General features: G+C 47.0%; 1 protein-coding gene across 3 annotated transcripts in view; it reads left to right on the top strand.

The window, feature by feature from the left end:
* LOC111843458 (astrotactin-2-like) overlaps window positions 1-17,646 on the top strand; it is a 285,762-nt gene that overhangs the window by 91,399 nt on the left and 176,717 nt on the right. The gene's annotated exons all lie outside the window — the stretch shown is intronic.

Below are 17,646 nucleotides of genomic sequence, written 5' to 3'. Positions count from 1 at the left end.
AGCCTGATTTGACAGTCCTACTCTGTCTGACTTTGACTTCTAGTCCAATGCTGATTCTTACTCTGACTTCCAGACTGCCTTTGACTCTGCATCACACTCTGACTCCGATATTCAGTCTAACTCTAACTCTGACTCTCCACCTGACTCTGACTTTGCCTCATAGCCCAACTTTGACTCCCCGCCTGACTCTGAAAGCCAGGTGAATGGAATCCTCCATTATTTAGTCGAGTGAATCGTTTTTTTTTGTTCCTTGACCATGTTTCAGAAGCGGTACTTATAGAGTTATTTACTATGGGCTACCACTTGCTTCCGATTGTAATCCCAGGATTTAGTCTGCTGTGATGTAGGTTTGTCACTGTCGTCTGACAGCGGCATTTCCTGTTTCCTTCCCGGCTCCTGTCTCCTGATAAGACCTGCGCCCGTATTTGGCACGGTAGAGGCTGAACCGGCCAGTGGAGTCAATATTATCAGTTAGAACAGATTGTTTTTCTTCTTCTTCCACAAATTAATGGTGCGTACCGCATGCAGCGTGCAAATGACTGACGGCTGACATTTAATCAAGCCATCGATTAGGCAAAGCTGCGGGGAGCTACGCCAAAGTGCCCAGCGATGTTTTCCCCGGTCAGAGGCTTGTTCTCAGCGGGAAGGCGGGCATCAGGAGGGCTTTGGGCGCCTTGGGTGACGGGGGGGGGGGGTCGATATATCGACCCGGTTCAGGTTCCGGTAAGGGCGCGATTGTGAATTTTTATGTTTATTCCTCATAATGGGGAGCCAACAGAATGTCATCCTCTTACAAGTGACAAGATTGGCCTCAAAAGGCGCTATATTGCTATGGTGAAGGTGTATGACTGAGCACTAAGGTGGTTGACAGGAGTATCAGGCTGGGGTGTATACTGGGGTGGGGCCACGGGGGCACTGGTCCCAGCTGGGGGCACTTGTCACTCACCGATTCAAATCATATCATTCGCTAATGATAAGGTTGACCGCTCCATTTGAATTATGGCCTCCACCTTAGAAAAATGCTAGAACTGCCCCCTGGGACGGGATGGGGGCAGGTGGTGTCCTCCACGCCACAAATCCTCATCCACCGCTTCCTCTTAGCGTTCGGAGCAGAGGCATCGCAGGCGAAATGTCAGCCCGAAATCGCAGGCCTCGCCGTTAATAATTTAACAGTTCTGGTTCACAGCAGCATTTCACTTTAAGTGCCGCTCGTGTCGTCGTGAATTATGCATCGTAAAGTTTAACTTCCCGTCTTCGATAGTTGGCATTTGTGCTTCTTATGTCTTGAAACAACTATTTACCCGGGCTGGCCGCACGTTAATCTCCCCTCGCGCTGATATTAAACCGTAAACTCAGCACTGTCTGTGGCCAGGCCACCTTTAGCGTAGCACGATCCATCGCGTCTGCTGTGAGCCGGCCAGCGTTCCTGGGGTCGCCGAATCTATGCTCCATGGATTTCCTCTTCCGCAGAGCTAAGCGCCGGCATCCAAGGGCAGGTGGGTAGATACGCTGGAGCTCATCCTGGGAGAATCGGCAGTCCTCTGTACTGTAGCAGGACACGTCATGGAGGCTTTGGAGTCAAAGTGTGCCAGTACCCTTCGCAAAGGCACTTAACTTGCATCACTTCCTACGCACCCAGCTGTATAAACCGGCAGAGCACATTTAAGTAAAAACGAATGGATGGATAGAGAAAAATCTACCCTGTGGCACATTAAATGTGAATTTCCATATGCGAAGAAGTTTATTTCCATGTCTAAAATCTATATTCTGGGATTCTGAGGCACCCTATACTCGTGCCCTTGGATGTAATTAGCTCATCTCAGTCGCCGTGTGTCTGACTTTCACCCTCTGGGAAGCTGTTTTGGGAGCATTGCATCGGTTGGATTGGACGGTAGCTATTTCGCGTACTGAGCCGCTCTACTCCGAATGAACCGATTTCCCCATCGACGGGCCCCAACATCGATCACCTCCTCCGATAAATCAAGTCACACGAAATGCGGCCATGGATTATAGACCTTTGTGCCGCGAATTGGAGATGTCAGCTACCATCAGTCAGCATCCCCCTTCTGGGGAGAGGGTTTACTTTCAGTTTAAGTCCCAGGCCCTCAGGGAGAGGTGCTGTGCAGGTTCTAGGGGCCAGCTATTCATCCATTGTGCCGAAAATCATAATTACCGGGCGATCCGGCATCTCTGGATTCCAGCGTAGCCATTGTTGTTTGCCTTAGTTCACACGGTGACCGTCTTGAGTTTCGCCTGAGCCTCCCTCGAAGCCGGCGGCCGCTGGATTCCACAGAAATGAAGCTATACTTCTGGGGGAAGTGTGGTACCGTGAAATACCTCAGGGGAAGAGGAAGTGAGAGAGGGAGGGTCATTATATTGGATCGAGACGTGAGGGGCCTTCACAGAGCAGCAGTCTACTAGACCTGGCAACTGCTGAGAGTATGATAGAGAATGAGATGGATATCAATAGGATGTCAGGCCATATGCGATGCTTGAGTGGGGGGCTCTCTGGGGTTCCTGTTTGTCTGGGAGACTCTGGCCGAATCGAGGTAAACCTGGCTTCACCGTTTCCCGGTGAGCTCCGTCGGCCGCGCAGAATAGCTTCTGAAATGTGTCATTATCTCCACAGGCAGATTCTCGTGGGCAAACAATGGGGACAGTGGCGGCTTCCGCACACACGCGTGATGGCCGGGGGGGGGGGCATGGTGGGGAGGGGGGCGTGGCTAACCCATCCGTACTTGAACTTGTGCAGTCAGAAAGTACCCAGAAAGTGGAGGAATCACAAATCTGTTTTTTTTTTCGGTTTTTGAGTGACCGTAGGAAACGCCACAGAAGAGAAGCCGAGTGATCTGTGAATGTCAAACGCTGCTCTTTATATCAAAAAAACATGCAGGTAACCTGTCTGGCTTCAGGGAAATGTCTGTGAATTTCAATTTTGTTTTTATATTACATGAGGAACACTTTCACGCACACACACTGATGACGATCATCTTGTTTTTCGCTGCCATTGTGAAATATTCCCGTAATTGATGAGCGGATCGGCCGTGGGTCATTCTCTCCAGCCAGGGTTAGGACTATAAATGTCGTCCCTTACATTTTTTATTTCCTCTCTTGCTGGGGGAGATGCAAAGTGAGGGAGTAGAGAAAGGTTTTTTTTTTATTATTATTTTATTTTTTTGCCCATAAGTTTATTGGCCATAAGTGATGGAGGGAGATACTGGCAGATGAATGAAGGTAAAAGACCAAAAGAAGCTATTTGCCTGCTGGAGGCAGATGTAGACACCGGTTATTGGCCCGCATGACCTTACAGAACCGGTAGCATCCAGCATCCAACTGATCACTGACATTCTTATGGTGGTCTTCTGATCGAAGAATATTCTGGATGTCCCTTTCATCCGATTGCTGCTTATCTGAAACGGGTGTTATTGGTGTCTTCCTCCTTAACGCCAAGGCCCATTCAGGTCTCGTCTTATTTCCCTTATCCCGTTCTCCTGCAAATTGCCTGGCGCTGGCTGATTGGTGAGATTATGTGGCCGGCCTTGCCGGCATTGTCCCGCGATGCCGTCCCTACTGTGTCCCCCCGACCTTGAGCAGGCGACGCGTTTCGTCTGTGGCTCGCGGTCTGTTCGCTGCTAGTCCTCCAGCACGCTGCTGAGTTATAATTTGGCCCGACCTACACTCACAGAGGGAAGATCTTACCCCAGATTTTGTTGCAGTGTCTTATGCTACTTTTCCAATTAGCCCAATAAAAAGACACAAAAAACTCACCTAGCTCCGCATTAAAAAAATAAATAAATCAGAGGAAAAAAACCCGAACAAATGAATAAATCTATACAGTGCTGCTTCGTAAATGTGAGTTTTGCATTTTTCTGAGTTATGAACAGGTAATTACTGATTAGCCCAATTAGAGGAAAGCTTGAATGAAATTATGCATGCAGCATCTCTTCTGGAGGTTTATGGTTTGAAATGTACACCGCGATGGTTTATTTGCGGCTAAGAGTGGAAGGGCAGGCCAATTACTCTGGGTGAGAGAGCGTGAGGGAATTCACCCAGATTTTCCTCCTGGTTAAATCAGACGTGTTTCCTGTGATGCAGCAGCGTGATAAAGGTCGTGTCTGGAACGGCGCCCTTTTTTATATCAAAGCATGGCGCGCCGTGGGGTGGGTGGTCTGCCGGAAACCGACTACCGTCTCGCATCGAACCGGTGGAATCTGGCTTTAAGGTTTTTGAAAACCGATGCCTCGTCAGAGACGGCGTCGCCCCCTACGCATCAACGCGGTTTAAATGTCAAGACGGCAATCGATAGGGAAAAAAAGGTCATGGGGACATTATTTCCTAATTGGGTTCTGAGGGCATAGCAAAAAAACAAATTTATTCCCTCAAAAAATGTGAAGTGTGTCACATTGACAGATTTGGTGCATTCAGAGCCCTGGGCACAAACTTTTGCACCCACCCCTCCGAAAAAATAAAAACCTGGCCTAAACTATATGCCCTAAATTAAACAAAATCAAATTTCAAGCCCCCCTAAAACACACAGAGAGGTCTCTTAAGACGGAGCAGCAGAAAACACTAACGCATAATAATCGAATTAACCTACCCTGCTGTTCCACGTTATCCAGCCTTAACCCAATAAGTAATGGGTCTAAAATAGCCCGTTAGCCGTATTCTAAGCAGGTATGCTCATTTGTACACGCATCTCACATAACCTGCGGCCGGAATAGTCCATAATCATAATCTGTGCTCTGCATTAAAGTATCAAGTTTTTTGTTTTTTTGTCAGCTCATCATCTGCGACTTGCTCACAGCTCCAAATGAAGAAACCCTCCTATAATAGCCCTCCAGAATGCACTCTTTTTAATAGTCAATATTTGATACCCATCAGGGTGACTGCGCCAATGTAATTTGATCCCAATTTAATTATTTATTTTTTCTCATGCCATTAAAGACAGTTCTCCACCACCCCCCCCCCCCCCACCACACACACGCATGCTTTATTGCTGGAAAGAGTAGATTTTTCCCAGCATTTGGTGGATTTACATTACATTTATTACAGAGACAATTAACCAAAGCAACATACATTTTTGTCAGTTTTGGAAAAGCAGACAATCCCTGGAACAATTGAAGGTCTGGAGGTTAAGGGTCTTGCTCAAGGGCCTAATGGTGAAATCACTGTGCTGACACTGTGCTGACCCTTCGGATCATAAACACAGCATCCTAACATGCTGGGCCAGACCACTGCCCCCATAGCTATGTACAGCCCCCAGTTTATGTAGAATTCTTCATTAGAGACCTTGTGATCTCTTGTCTTCCTAATGGAGCTACTTTTAAGCAAAGTTGTAATGTATAGTTTATATTACACATATATTAGATGTATTGCCGTCAGAGTGGAAACCCACTGAGGAAACTGTTTAGTAATTCTAACAACACTGTTCTTGTTGTTCATTCTTTAAATGATCACACATCAAAAGGTTCCCCAAAGCACAGATTACGGCAAGAAGTCCAACACAAAGCATCAAAGGGCTTGCTTTGAATTGTATGTGGTCTGTTTCAGCCAGACTGGAGAAGTCAATTCAGATCATGTCACGTTTTTTGAGCAGTTCATATGGAGATCCAGATCCATCTTCTCACCCATCTTCGTAGTTTCGATTTAGTCACTTTAACATTAAAGCCCTTTATTTATGTGTCAATTCCATTACTTTGGGCATCCCCTGTATATGTAGTGTAAACACTGTTCAGTGAGGTCTGACCCTGCCTGCAGAATCCCAACATCCGTGACGTGGAAGGAGTACAGTTCCGGGTAATTGGCGGCATCAGTATTGGTGAGAGGGATCTGTGTCTCTGTGAGGCATCCAGTCCATCGCTGCATAATTAACTTGGTCGTTTTTCCGAAGCAAAGAGTTGACACACTTGATTAGGTATTAATCAAAACATTGCCCTCGGCCAACAGGAGGGTACCGTAATTTCTCCTGAACGCTGCTACGCGGCACGAGCGCCTTGGCCGTTACAACCGCGTGTATTTCCATGACTGGCAGAGAGGTACAGGGCGGCTGTCTCATCTGGCCCCCAGTCAGAAGCAAAGGTCAGAATTACCGGGGGGGTCGCTCTCATGTGACTCCAATTTAGTGAGACAGCAGAGGTCTTCCTTTTAATGTAGCAGATAAACAGAGCTATGTTATGTGTTTACCGCCATGAGCGATGTATTTTTCACTTCCACAAGATAATCTTTTGTGTCATGTCCACCTTGTGAGGGGAGAGCAAAAATAATTAGAATTACTAAATAGCTTTCTCAGTGGGTTTACACTCTGTTTGACGTGCAATTGATAATTGGCTGTCACTGGCTTTTTTGTGTAATTAGCTTTTTACATCATTTTTAAGCGACCTGCAGATTTTAACAGGCTTTTCGGGAACTGATATTTTGACATAGCTAAGAGGTACAGCCCCGTTTATGCACTCAGCTTTGTTTGGGGCGTGGGGTTGTGATTTGGGGTCGATCCATCACCAGTGTCTGGTTGGGGCCGTCACTGTTCCCCTGGGCTGAAGGTGTGATCATAGACCTGTATCCTGGTGTACATGACAGAAGTGTGAATGATCAGTAGATGCTTTTTATTAGTTTTATATTTTAACTCATCCATGTGGGGTAAGGTACATAAATGTTTGTTTACATGTATCCTTACTTGGTGAGATGACAATAAATAATCTTGAATTACAGATGTCTTCATTGACTTGGTGTCCTGATCTGATGCATTCAATATTCATATCTGCCTATCTTTACAATATTTACAGTATTCTTCCTTATGATGTTTCTGCAAGTGTCCTTCATCGTTCTAAATGATGCTCTGTTGCTATCTCGAAAGTTTGGCACTGAAAACATTGCTGGTCGCTGTTGGGCTACTTAGAGTTTCCAGCGTGAAGAACTTCCACACAGCTGCCATCGTGATAGTATGTAGGTTCAAGCCAAGTGCCTCAGACTTGACAGAACCACACAGTCTGCACAACCGATGTAAACTGACAGACGCAGGAAATTAAACAGGCCAGACATTAGTTTGGGCCGTTTTTACTGATCAGTTAAAAAAATGCCTGGAACTATGGCAGGTATTTTCTGCAAAAAATACAATGAAAATGAAAATGATAAAAAGAAAATACAATCTCCACTTTGCCATTTAGTCTGTGCGCAAAATTCTTGCAATTAAAATTTGCATTTTAATTTTCCACTCATGTATGAGTCAGATGTGAAAAATTAAAATTGTCTTTTCATTTTCAAATTTGACTTTTCATTTCCTACTTTTCATTTTCATGTTCACTACATGCAAATATATGTTAATTGGAGCGGGTCGGTGGGCGGAGCTACAGGTCACTGCAGCGCTTTGTCACTGCATTTGCCGATTCCGTTGTCTTTGTGTTTCTTGGCCATGGTCAGAAAGCTAAAGGAACCGGAAGCTGCAGATAAGTAGCTAACTTAAGCTGCGTGTGACTTTGCCATTAGTTCGGGCAACAAGGTTCACCATCACCAAGAAACGCGAAGACAACGGAATCGGCAAACGCAGTGAGAAAGTGCTGCAGTGACCCGTAGCTCCGCCCACCGCCCGCTCCGATTAACATATATTTGCATGTAGTGAACTTGAAAATGAAAAGGCAAAGTAGGAAATGAAAAGTCAAATTGGAAAATGAAAAGACAAAAAGGGTTTTTAATTTAATTTTTTTAATTTCTCACATTTGACTCATACATGAGTGGAAAATTAAAATGCAAATAGTGCTATTTCATTTTTATTTTAATTTTTGCAGGGTTTTTGCGAACAGACTTTGGAAACTAAACGGCAAAGTGGAGATTGTATTTTCTTTTTATCATTTTCATTTTCATTGTATTTTTTGCAGAAAATACCCCCTTATGGAACAGCCCCGATTTCGATCTTTGATATCGGCTGTGGGCATCAACCCACCTATAAACCAACCTAGAAGCCAGTGTCGGCACACGGCAGGCAAAGACAACCCCAAAGCGAGGACGTTCAGAATAAAGCAGACAAGATGCACACATCCAAAAAAAAGTGAAGTATTTATACATATAAATTGTTTTTTTCATACACATTTAGCCTATAGTCCTCACTCAGCTTCTCTGGCCTTTATTGTCAGTCAAAGCGGTACAGCTGTCACATTGCATAAGGCTGACTATTCAATTTTGTTGTTTTTCCAACTCCATACTGGGATATGCAAATGCTTTTTTGCATGCTGGCTTTTTCTTGTTTTTTTTTTGTTTTGTTTTGGGGGGTAAGCAGCTATGACTGTTCTGGATCCCTCTTTAGTCAGCAAGCGGGGACCGAATAAAATAAAGAACTGCACTGCTGTTGTACCCTGGGGCATTGAACTTAGCGGGGATTCCTGTCCATTTTCCCTAGCCACTAATCCAGGGTGGTGTCATGAGGTCATCCTCATAGGGCACAGAGCTGGGGTACCCTTGATGGGATACCAGTCCACTTTGTCACACATTCACGGCAATTTAGAAACACAAATGTACCTAGTTCAGACTCTGAGATGTAGTACCATAGGTAATCCTGCACAAACAGATGGAGAATGTGTAAATACCAAACACAGAGCCTAGGTTGGGATTCGAACCCACAACCATGGATTGGGGCTGCAGGTTAGAGGCACTATGCGATACCTAGAGTGTCTACGGCAGGTGAACCAAAGTGTGTGCAGACTCTGCCGACTGCCTGGTGGGGGCCCCGCTGTTCTGCATCATTTTTTATTAGCCTCTTCTGATTTCCACCTCTCGTCCGCAAATTGCTTCTCGAGCGCGTGCCGATGGAGCCATATCACGCTGGGACGTTATGACGAGCTGTAAGGAATTCACGGAGCAGGGAAAATGAGCAGGGAACGGGGCAGAACGATGATCTGCCTGTTCTGCTTTTTATTTTATTTTATTTATATAAACAAACAGAACTAGCCGCAAGCATGGGCATGACCAAACATAATATGGTAATGGTATGTGGCTCATTGGGATAAAATGGCTGCTGGTTCAAATCCCATAGTCAGCAGATTAATTTTACTCGGTTCTTAAGCAAGACCCTTAACTTTCCAATGTGTCACTTTGGATAAATGCATCTGTGAAATAATTAAAATGTAAATAATATCTTTATTTCCCCCAAATGTTAACATGCAACCAAAATTGCCAGACTACAGATCCCCACGTCAAAAAAAAAGAAAAATGAAGCCTACTTCCAGCCGGTGATCCTTCACTCTGGAATAGTAGAGTACTGAAATCCCTGTAATTAATCACATGCGCCATTATCATAGGCCGAGTGAGGTAACGGCTACATCTGCATAATGTCCTTTCTGCTTTATTTCTGCACAGACACGTGTCAGTAATAGAAGGACTCGGGTGCTTCAGGGCGTGACGCATGGCGTCTACGGTCCCTGCGGTTGTCAGGTTTCCGATGTCCCTTATCGGAGAGTTTTAATTGGCTCAAAGGTGCTTTTTGCTGCGCTTTCCATTAATCATCTAAGGACAGGAGAACAGTAGAGAATGATCAGAGCTCAGGCACCCTGAAGTAGCAGTTTTGAGCAGTTTTTAAATTGTTCGGAACGGGATATGTTATGCCTTGACATATTTTTAATACGTTTAAACGCAGTGATTTGCAGGTTTAAATGTATAAATCCATTTTCTGTCTGCTTCTCCTGTGTAGGGTCACAGTAAGATGTATAAATGACAACAGAGAATTATTACCTATTTCAAGAAATTAAAGAACGTCTATACAGTCTTCTCACATATGTTGCAGATATAAGTAGGAGGTCCAAAGTACTTAATTATTTGTTATACAGGATCTGTGTTGTTTCTCACTTTAAAGGAGCTGTTTACTTCTTTTGTGATTAGGGATTACTAATCATTTAAAGGCCAATTAAAGGATTACTTTCATTCCGCTGTATGAGGGAGTGAGACAGCTGCCGGCTAAATTATGGAACAGATAGCAGATATGCAAGTAGAGTAGTATTTATCACGGTATTTATTATTTTATTTGTGCGGGGTACGTGTGCTCGCCTGTATGTGGGTGTAGCCGGAATGTGTGTGGGTTTTGGAAACGAATTACACCCACAGCAGATTGCAATTATTTTTTCACACTTAGAATGGAACCCCAGATAAACCGTAGATGCTGTGGCTGGTCTTTGTGTGTGTGTGTGTGTGTGTGTGTGTGTGTGTGTGTGTGTGTGTGTGAGGATGGGACACGCCGCGTCACATGGTCGGCTACGTGGCTAGCAGCTAAAGGCAGTTTTCCATCCAGCAGAATGTCTCCTGTGCACCGTCATGGTCGGTAAATATTCGGGCTTCAGTAGCCGCTGTGCTGAAGCTGGGGAAATGCAGGTGAGGCCTGCACATTCAGCTATTAGGGGGCACGCTAAAAATGTCCCAGTACGTTTACACCCGGTGTCACATGCTAGGCTTCTTATCACATGTGACATTAAGGTCGTGAAAGACCCAAAACTTGCAATCGGAGAGCTTTTCCTCTCCCCCCCCCCCTCTCGCTCTCAGTGAATACTTCCTTCAAAGCTTTTGCAGAGAGCGAGCGTGTAATACCGCGTTTTGGGCATGTCTTTGAAGCCCCCACCACTGACAGGCACTGTGCCGGCGGGCGCAAGATGCTGAAGCACTTGGAACCTCAGTGCCATGAAGAGAGTTACTAGGAAGCCCCCCCCCCCACCCTCCCCCGCGATGAAGGCACGATCGATGCATTTTTACTTGTGATCCGCTAGATAGCAGCTTAGAAAGGGGCACAAGTCCATCCCCTTCCCACCAGATCCGCCATACGAGGGAGAAGCACTGTGGAAAGATGAAGTTGGATCCCCTTTTAAAGAGGTCACATGACATCGCACTGAGCTGGATCGATCGGGCTCGTCCCCGGGGCTGAGGCGCATGCTGGCCCTGCGGACATCGGCGCGTTAAGCTTCCACTGCCAAAAATCACACATCCTTTGAAAGCTCCCAAATCGAAAGGGTTACTTCCGATTTGTTTATTCCGATAGCTAACAATGAATGATTAAATGTGCGAAACGCCTGTGTGGAGCCAGTGCAGACTAGCGAATCCCGGCTTTGTCTTTGCCAGACCTTAACTGCTTTCGGTAAAATGCGGCCATAGTTTTGCCGCTTGACTCCTGTTGGAATAGTTAAGGTAATGGAAGCGAGCACCGCCCCTCCTGGACGCTTATTATCTAGATAAATGCAGCAAGAGAAACCAGGCTGAGCCTTTGAAGTGAGGATTGATGCTGGGGCGGGGGCCGGGGTGGGGGCAGCGAGACCTTCATATCAGAAATGTTCAAAGGTGCACTTTGAATTTAATCCATTTACCAAAGCACAATCAAGCTTTCTAGTTTTCAGCACAAATGAGATAAGACCTGCTCACAAACAAGGGTGTCAGGCTCAGAGATGACGAGAAACCGACTCTACCAATTGGCTGGGAAGCCCCCCCCCCCCCCCAGTCAAACCTGAGATTTTGGATGGATTGAGCAAAACCCAAACAGAATCAAGTGGTCTTATTAAAAAAAATCCCAGGAGAAGAATGAGGAAGCAGCGTTCCTTCGGCTGGTGATGTAATTATATTACTACTATAGTGGCTCAGTGGGTGGCTTCAAACCCCAGGGCTGACTTGGGTATTTGAATTCTGTGTAACTGTGTGTGTGTGTTTATTACGTTGTGGGGACCAAGTGTGATAAAAAAAAAAACAGTCATTTTCAGGTCCCCACAAAAATCTGTGAATGCAATCAAAAAAGTAAAATTGTCAGAAGTCTCATATTTTGTTTTGTTACTTATGGTTAAGGTTAGGGCTGAGTAGGGGTTAAGATCCTCATGTTGGGATGAGAGTTTTCCTCAAAGAAATTAATGGAGAGTCCCCACAAAGATATAATTACAAATGTGTGTGTGTGGAGTTTGCATGTTCTCCCCTATGTGTCATTTTTCCAGGTGGTGTCCCGAAATTGCCCTCAGTGTGTGTTTTTTTGCATTTGTCCTGTGTCGGCTGGGATCCCATCCAGGGCGTCCCCTGCCATGTGCACTGCATCGGGCTGGGATCCCATCCAGGGCATCCCCTGCCATGTGCACTGCATCGGGCAGTGATCCCATCCAGGGCGTCCCATGCCATGTGCACTGCATCAGGCTGGGATCCCATCCAGGGCGTCCCCTGCCATGTGCACTGCATCGGGCAGTGATCCCATCCAGGGCGTCCCCTGCCATGTGCACTGCATCGGGCTGGGATCCCATCCAGGGCGTCCCCTCACTTGTGCCTCTTGGGATGGGCTCCAAACACACCTTGACCCGGTACTGCAGGGGTGCCCAACCCATCGATCCACGAGATGATTCATATGTAATGTTTTATTTCATCAGTGGCCAACCGGTCGTTCCCAATCAGCGAAATATACCAAGGGGGACCACTCCCCTGGTCTGCAAAATATACCTTGGGGGACCACTCCCCTGGTCTGCAAAATATACCTTGGGGGACCACTCCCCTGGTCTGCAAAATATACCAATGGGGACCACTCCCCTGGCCTGCAAAATATACCTTGGGGGACCACTCCCCTGGTCTGCAAAATATACCAATGGGGACCACTCCCCTGGTCTGCAAAATATACCAATGGGGACCACTCCCCTGGTCTGCAAAATATACCAATGGGGACCACTCCCCTGGTCTGCAAAATATACCTTGGGGGACCACTCCCCTGGTCTGCAAAATATACCAAGGGGGACCACTCCCCTGGCCTGAAAAATATACCAAGGGGGACCACTCCCCTGGCCTGAAAAATATACCAAGGGGGACCACTCCCCTGGTCTGCAAAATATACCTTGGGGGACCACTCCCCTGGTCTGCGAAATATACCAAGGGGGACCACTCCCCTGGTCTGCAAAATATACCTTGGGGGACCACTCCCCTGGTCTGCAAAATATACCTTGGGGGACCACTCCCCTGGTCTGCAAAATATACCAAGGGGGACCACTCCCCTGGCCTGAAAAATATACCAAGGGGGACCACTCCCCTGGTCTGCAAAATATACCTTGGGGGACCACTCCCCTGGTCTGCGAAATATACCAAGGGGGACCACTCCCCTGGTCTGCAAAATATACCAAGGGGGACCACTCCCCTGGCCTGAAAAATATACCAAGGGGGACCACTCCCCTGGCCTGAAAAATATACCAAGGGGGACCACTCCCCTGGTCTGCAAAATATACCTTGGGGGACCACTCCCCTGGTCTGCGAAATATACCAAGGGGGACCACTCCCCTGGTCTGCAAAATATACCTTGGGGGACCACTCCCCTGGTCTGCAAAATATACCTTGGGGGACCACTCCCCTGGTCTGCGAAATATACCAAGGGGGACCACTCCCCTGGCCTGAAAAATATACCAAGGGGGACCACTCCCCTGGCCTGAAAAATATACCTTGGGGGACCACTCCCCTGGTCTGCGAAATATAACAAGGGGGACCACTCCCCTGGTCTGCGAAATATACCAAGGGGGACCACTCCCCTGGTCTGCGAAATATAACAAGGGGGACCACTCCCCTGGTCTGCAAAATATACAGAGTCGATTTGGTAGCTCATCAGAGTATTTGCTTTGTGAAAATAGCTGTCACTGTAGAAAAGGTTGCACACCCCTGCTGTACTGGCTGTGTGGTTGGAAGGTGGATAGATGAAAATAACCAATAAGCAAATAAAGGTTGGGAAAGTTCTCGGCACGCTCCGCCATCTCCCGGGACTGGTGTGTGTGAGTGCTCAACATCAGGATGCAGCCCCTGCTAATGTGCTGAGAGTGTCCTCTCCTTGGTCCTGACACATTTTTGTCGGAGCCAATCCGATCCTCCGGCCGCGGTGACCAGTCACAGCTTCACGGTGGCTGACGGAGACCCAAGAAGCAACACGTGTGACCAGGGGTTCGTCCACCTGAGTGCTCCCTCCCCCCTCACCGCTTTTTGATGGGCGAGGAAAACAGGGCATCAGGGGGATAAAGGCAGAGAAGGAGACATCACAGGCTTAGCGGTCCAGGAGGTCTCTACTCTCATAAAGAAACAGAAAAATAATGAGATGACAGTTGAAACGAAGACAGCGAATTGACGAGAAACAATAAAGCCGCACTCTGACGGACGCCTGGGAGGACACGCGTGTCGCCCACAAACCCCGGCCTCTCTCTCTCTCCCACAGCCCATGCGTGCCGGAGTGCCAGGGTGCCCTGTTCGGCTGGGGAGGAAGAACAAGCGGGAACTGCATCGGTGGGCTTTATATCATGCTTTAAGCCACAGTCTTTAAAGAAACTGTAAGACTGATGATTACTACAATTACAGAAAGACTCTGGCCTTTCAGTGTGGGTGACATGGAATAGAGATACTTCATTCATCCCATATTCACTTATCACACAGGCGCACATGTTTGGGGCTCAGAGGACAGGGTCAGTCAGTGTGCAGTGCCGGTCAGTCAGTGTGCAGTGACGGTCAGTCAGTGTGCAGTGCCCCTGGAGCTAAGGTTAAGGGCCCAATGTCCTGGCTATCAGTCTATTGACCCTGGGACTCAATCTGGTGATATTGCGATTATGGGCACAGAGTCTTAACCTGCTGACCACACCATGCAAAGGGGCCTTGAACCCGAGCATTAAGGAACCAGCCCCGTGCTCTCCACACCTCTCTATATGCTGGCTTGGTGCAGGTAGTCTTACACCTCCCAGATTATGGGTTTCTGTCCTGTCCCATGCGTAAGTGTCGAGTTTATTGTGTTCTTCCTCTATTTCTTATAGTCCAAAGACATGTAGTTTAAACCAAGTTTGAGTCATTAAATTGCTCTTTGAGTTTTTGGCCTGTGATGAGCAGCATTCCCTGCAGGGTATTCCCCATAGGGTATTCCCTGTAGGGTATCCCCTGTAGGGTATCTCCTGCCTCCCCTCCAGAGATTGGTCCTGGGAAAATCCAGGGAAATCCTGGGAATATCAAAGAACAGTCTTTAGATAAGTGGCCTGCTTGTTTATGTTGATTCTTTTTGTCCACTTGAACACAGAACTGCTAGATGACTGTGAAACAAAACAGGTTTGTGGGAAAATGGTGGAATTCGCAGCCAACTTGGACAGTCTTGTCAATGAAAGCCCCGCTTAGACTTTGGGGAATGTTCCGCTTGCGGGAATTAATTCGCTTTCAGCTCCACAAATGGGGTTATGTTGAGGCTTGGCCTTGTAAGCATGACGGAAACGAGACAGGGGTTCCCGACAGAGGACATTCTCACCAGTGGGAGAGACTTCCGTCACGTGACATTTTGAAAGAAGATGCGTGAGGTTTCCAAAAAAAATAAAAAATTACTAGAGAAGTGAATATAAACAGAAGGAGCAGCTTCTTGGAGACGACTAGGTTTATGGTGAGGGCTGTATCCTCATCAACATGGATTGACGGTGTTCTGGGGGGGGGGGGAGAGAGAGGGGAAAGCGAGGTGTGCCATTGTAATCCTCTGTCACATGCATCCTTTCTGATCCGTCGGACCTGCTGGCAAGGATCCGACAAGGTGTGCATGTATTTAACGTCAACTCAGATTAAGCGAATGAACTAAAGATGGTTACAGACTCATCCGGTTTAAATTCGGGACAAAGTGGGAGAAGCTGAGGTCTCTCTTTCCTTTTTGTGAGGCTCTTGTAGTCTGAGGAGGGTGAGTGAAGGCCTCCGTCAGTGGCCGTCCGCCAGGTGACCACACCCCCCCCCCCCCATACTCAGGGCTAAATGTAAAGACGCTTCACAGGGGAGTAGGGGTTCGAACCCATGGACCCACAGTGACGAATGAGATCACCATAACAAAACAGGCATGAATTAACTATGATGTTTCTTGACACTTTGAAACCCCTATTTATTAATAATACATATATGGCTTATTGACTAAGAATTAAATCTTTACCTCAGGCTCAATACTTTTTCCCCTTTTTTTTTTAACTCTCTTCAGCTTCTTCAAATACTTATCCTTCACATCGTAGTCATCAATAGTTTTTACATGGGCAAATATCAAGGCTTTAGGCTGCCGAATGAAATCGAATTACGCAAGAGAATTTTTCCTTTGGCCATGTCTAGAGAAAGCGTCCTGTTTCCAAATATACTGTATGAGCTATGTTGGCAGATAAGAAGCATCTTTAATGCATGCGTGCTAGAGTCTTTCCCAGGGGTGATATGCAAGGTCCCTTGAAACGGGTCAGCTGCACTTTTCTGATTGCTAATCACTTTTCTTTCTTTAAATGTTACCAGCTTCCTGACACACGGGGCGTCACGTTTGCTCGAAATACCACAGAAAAGTGTTGACGATCTAAGCACATGCTCTAACTTCCAACTTGAGCCATGCCGTGTGAGGACAGAGGTCTCCGCTCATGTTACTGCACTGCCTCGTGACGTCTACAATGGACAGACTCCCCCAGTTCCCCCATTATTCCAGTAAAACTACAGCACGCCGTTATACTTAAGGTCGCCCATGAATAATAATAGTACAGGCAGCCCTAACTTTACGTAAATTTGATTTACGTAATTCTAGACTTACCCAAACAATGTCCGAGATACATGCATTTTGAGGAAACAGCAACACAAAAAGATGACATGTGCCTATAAGTAAATGTACATTTTGTTTTTTCATTTATTTATGTAGTATGTGTTATGTGTTTCCTATGGGGTGTCTTGAATGGCACGAGAAGGTAAAAGCGACTTAAGGCATAAGGGGTTGTGGAATTTTGTCTTTCTTACGTCAATCAAGAACTACTGGAAAAATCAGGAGGACCCTTGACTTTGCATTTGTGTGCTGATGACAAGGAGGCTTGGGCGTTTCAAAATCCCCAGAATGCTTTGCTGGGGGGGGGGAGGCATGAATGTGTGAGTATGGATAATGGTAGCTTTGGTTTGGAGAAGGGGGGGTCCATTGTGTAGAATTTTTCAGGGGCCCAACCAGGTCTTTGTGTAGGCCTGAATATCAGCGTCACTTCAGAACCTGACTAGCCTTTGCTGTCAGCCTTTGGAGGACGGCCCTGTTAGATCTGTATGCCTTAAGTAGGTAGCGCATATATAAATCAGTGTAATGGATTCAGATAGCAGGCGAGTGTGGGAGCGAGGCGGGTCACAGACTGGTCCCCAGCTGACCATTAACCCAGCAGACCTGCGTCATCCGCAGCTAAATTGATAAAGCGGTCGCCAGGAGACCATTGCCAATTACCCTTTAGCTGCAAATTAGCATCAATGTTAATAAGGTGGCGCAGCCATCAGGGGTGTTAACAGTTGTCCTTTTCCCACCATCCCGTCAGGCTGCAGGGCTGTCGATTTGGGGGTGGGCGGGAGTGCGCCGCAGAGCCGACCAGAGGGCAGAGCAGCTGCCAAATGAAATTCACCAGTGCTGAATCCCTCCTACTCTGCTCGAGGAGACGCTTTGTGTCTCTCGAAAACGTTTGGCTGTACACATGCATGGGAGCACAGGCCCGATGAATCAGTTGTAACCCCCCCCCCCATACGTCCATCTATTTTTCCGGCCTCCCAGCACCTGTTTGCTCAGGTCGTCCCCCCCTTTCCGTGCCTGCAGATTAGGAACCTTGTTTTCTTCTGACCCCCCATCATGCTTGCGGGCTTTCAAACCAACGCTGACTGACTCCCCTCCAGCCCCCCCCCCCAGCACTCACGTAATTG

The sequence above is a fragment of the Paramormyrops kingsleyae genome, chromosome 7 (genome assembly GCF_048594095.1).
Source record: "Paramormyrops kingsleyae isolate MSU_618 chromosome 7, PKINGS_0.4, whole genome shotgun sequence".
In the NCBI taxonomy this organism is placed as follows: domain Eukaryota; kingdom Metazoa; phylum Chordata; class Actinopteri; order Osteoglossiformes; family Mormyridae; genus Paramormyrops; species Paramormyrops kingsleyae.
This window is presented reverse-complemented; position numbering and strand designations above follow the sequence as displayed.